We start from the raw sequence: 3,528 nt of genomic DNA on the forward strand, positions 1-3,528 counted from the left end.
TGCCCATTTGAGCACGCTAGAAACGATATTTGAAAGATTTGTAGGAAGAGTTTGAAAGTGATGTTTTCTTGAGTTAAGAATGCCATTTCACAACGTTTCTGATAGTCGGGATGGAATCATTTTCTTTGAGGTTTAGCGGGAACCCCTTAATGGGACTTACCGGCCTCTCCTTTAGTCGAGAGCCCTTTCTGAATAATGGCAGGCTCACCCCTTATTTATATATAGTGCAGAGGTTTTTCAAGATTTCCCTTTCCTGGTGGTCGAGCGTTCGTTGCCTCACCCTCCTATTATAGCATTTTCCGGAACTTTAGTTGCTCGACTGATAAGGAGAGGATGCACAAGTAGGCTTGACCACTAGGGAGAGGAGGCAGAGCTTTGAGTGCTCCCAATGGCGGCCTTATATTATATTGGGCGCCCTCCCCTTATAAATGAATTTGGGGTGGCCTTTTAGTCGAGAGTTCAGCAGGCTCACCCTTACTCACTTCAATCTTTGAGAAGCCGAGTTATCAATTAGGAGGGAATGAGTCAAATGAGTCAAAGAAGATTGTTTTATATATGTAATTACGCCATCTCACCGAGGTGCACATCTCTATTTTATGAAGTCGCCAGAGGAGAAATAGGAGGGGCATGGTTGTAGTTATTTATATATGAGCATGTGGTAGTTATTTCCTATTCATTATCAAGACGTACATTAGTGACTCGACCAACGGGAGAGGAACAAGAAGAACTAATAAGGCGCCATCGCTCTCAATATAAGGAGAGGTCAAATGTAAGGTGCGAAGCCTCTTGTCCCTACAGGGGCAAGGGCCCTCGAACCTCATCCCTTTCCCTAGATGCGTGAATCATTGGTAGAGTGGAATTTTGTCTAAAGGCCATTTGAGTGTGTTTTATGGCTACTTGAAACTCCCAAGCTGGCTACCCTGCGTAGACCTAAGAAATCGCCTAAAAGGCCATTTGCGTGCGTTTTACGGCTACTTGACACCAAGCCTTGTCCCCTGTGTAGACTGAATATAACCCTAATAATTTGGCCATATCAAAAAAAGAATCGAGCCTTTGGCGAGGGCATATAGCTCAAATGATAGAGCATTGGGCTCTTAACCTAATGGTCATAGGTTCGAATCCTGCTATGCCCAGCTGCCACAACTTCCATGGGTACCCAGCTAAAAAAAAGAAAAGAATATGATGTTGATTATTCAATTGCAAAAGCCCACAACGGCTTTAAACTTGTGGCCTCCGATCGCGTTAAAGTTCCGGTTTATGTGTGTCTACAATTTTGGTTCTTTTAACATTTATTCGAAGGGTTTTGGTGGTTCTTTTAACATTTATTCAAGTTCCTTATATTTTTATGTTGCATTCTCATCGGTTTCTGGTTCCAGTGGTTTTCGTTCAAGTAAGGCTCTTGAGATTGAGTCGTTGTTCTAGAAGAATTTTTACAAAAAGCTTGAGAATTTGAGCTCTAGTTCTCAAGACTATGAAGACTTTGTATTAACTCTTGCTCGTGCATATCTAGGGTATGAATTTTATATACCAGTGTTCATGGACTTCTGTGGTAGAATCTACCGTGCAGGTGTATTGCATTTTCATGAGAAAGATTTGGCTCGAATTTTGGTAGTATTTGCATCTAATGCTTCAGTTGATGCTTTAGCACTAGAAGGGGTGGAGGAGTTACTTAGAAGGCAAGTAGCAAGTGCTGCTGCATTCAAGTATAAAAAATTTCTTTCTATAGAACAATCTATAGACTAGTATATCAAGAACAAGAAAGAACTTGTTGGATCATCGGACAAAAAGTTGATTGACTTCGCACAGTCCGCGAGTGACCCATTTCAGTTCATGGCGCTGATTCTGTGTAACAAAATATTTGGTGCTATCGATAGCCTTCATGAGTTGAATGGGGTTCCAGTGACTCAAGATGCTTCTGCATCTGCTTATTAGATCATGAGTTACCTGTTGCTTAACCAAAAAATGGGCATGTTCACGAATCTTCTTCCATCTCCTTCACAGGAAATATAGGATTTGTATTTGTTTTTGAGAGAGGAGCTTCATTTTTTCTTTCGGAAAAAATTGGATCTTTATAGTTATAAGTATGCTATCGTAGAATCTCGTTTTATAGGACAGCTTGTGAAATAACTCTTTATGCCATTGATCTATGGTAAGAGTGTTATAACCATGGCTAGGGATATTCGTGAGTTTTTTGGGTTTGGGGCATTGCTCAGTATGAAGGAATCCTACCACATTGCTCACCTTTGCCGTGAATTTTGGATAAATCAATATCCTGATATAGCTAATTTAATGAGGTTAATTAACCTAATTGGGTGGTTTTGCGCATTCTCGGAGAAACCAGTGAAATATAGTATACCTTTATTTACAACCGTCTAGGATTATATGCGTAGCGAAGCAGTGAACATATTGGTGTATGATAGGGAAACCAAGAGGAAGAGACATCGGGTGACCCTCAGAGTGCCTACGCATGATAGGGATAAGCGAAAGACTCGACTGGCTACCTGTGTAAACTTTATTCATCAGAAGGATGCCTTTATTGCGATGAAAGTGGTGGAGCATTTGACTGTCATGAATGCTCGTGTATATACGGTACACAATAATTTCATCACCACAGCTGATTCCATGGAAGTGGTTCCCCCTATTTATACCAAAATGTTTATGGAAATGGATCATCCACTTCAGATCATCAATTCATTTATACTTCTGAATCTACACCCAACAAGAAATGATTTGTTTAATGACTCTGATGACTGGGTGAATGAGCCTATTCCCGAAAAGGTTCTTAGAGAGCTATTAATAGCTATGGTGCCTGAGGATAAAAAAATAGATATGGAGAAATGGGAGAAAAAATTAGTTGAGACTGAGGCCTGTTACGATGTATATGTCAATACAGTGTGCGATAAAAAAATGGTGAGGGGTTATGTTAATAAGTTGAATCAATTTCGTTCAACTCTCAAGAGCTGGGAATATCTCGATTATAAGTACAGCCTCCATTATTGAGCATGAATAGAAATACAAATTAAATGAATACAATTACTGATTTCTTATTCCAGGAGTATATTATCCGTTTGAACAATATCATAGAGAGTGAACACTGCCCGGATCCATATGATGGGTTGAGGATAGCCGAACTCAAATTTAGATCACCATACCTGCAATGCGCTCACTTTGAAGTTATTTCATTGGCTGTCATGCGACTTTTAATTAAGTACGCTTACCATCCTGGGTTATCCTATGGGAAATTTACGATAGGTTATGTCATGAAAATCCCAAAAGGAGATGATGTTTCCTATAGCATTGGTTCTGCTATTTCATTAAATGATTCTAATGGTCAAGCTATTCCTAATATGGGCATCTATGAGCAGATTTTGAAATTAGCAAAGCAAAAAGCAGAGGATTATGACAAAGAGGTTCTATCAGGGTTATTCCTTCGAGTGTATTATGTTGGTAGGCTTGAAAAAGAGTCCCCTCTGAGCAATGAGGAAATTGATACCAAACTGAGGGAATTAATTCATTCCAGCATAGGTG

The 3,528-nt window shown here is 39.8% G+C and overlaps 1 non-coding gene across 1 annotated transcript; it reads left to right on the top strand.

Annotated features, from left to right (window-relative positions):
• The first annotated feature begins 1,060 nt into the window (after window positions 1-1,060).
• On the top strand, window positions 1,061-1,133 carry TRNAK-CUU (transfer RNA lysine (anticodon CUU)). Its single transcript has one exon. It is a non-coding gene; the product is annotated as a tRNA-Lys (tRNA).
• The last annotated feature ends 2,395 nt before the right edge of the window (window positions 1,134-3,528 follow it).

The sequence above is a fragment of the Pinus tabuliformis genome, chromosome 2_2 (assembly GCF_031772625.1).
Source record: "Pinus tabuliformis cultivar Carrire ecotype Pingquan chromosome 2_2, CPIR1, whole genome shotgun sequence".
Taxonomy (NCBI): domain Eukaryota; kingdom Viridiplantae; phylum Streptophyta; class Pinopsida; order Pinales; family Pinaceae; genus Pinus; species Pinus tabuliformis.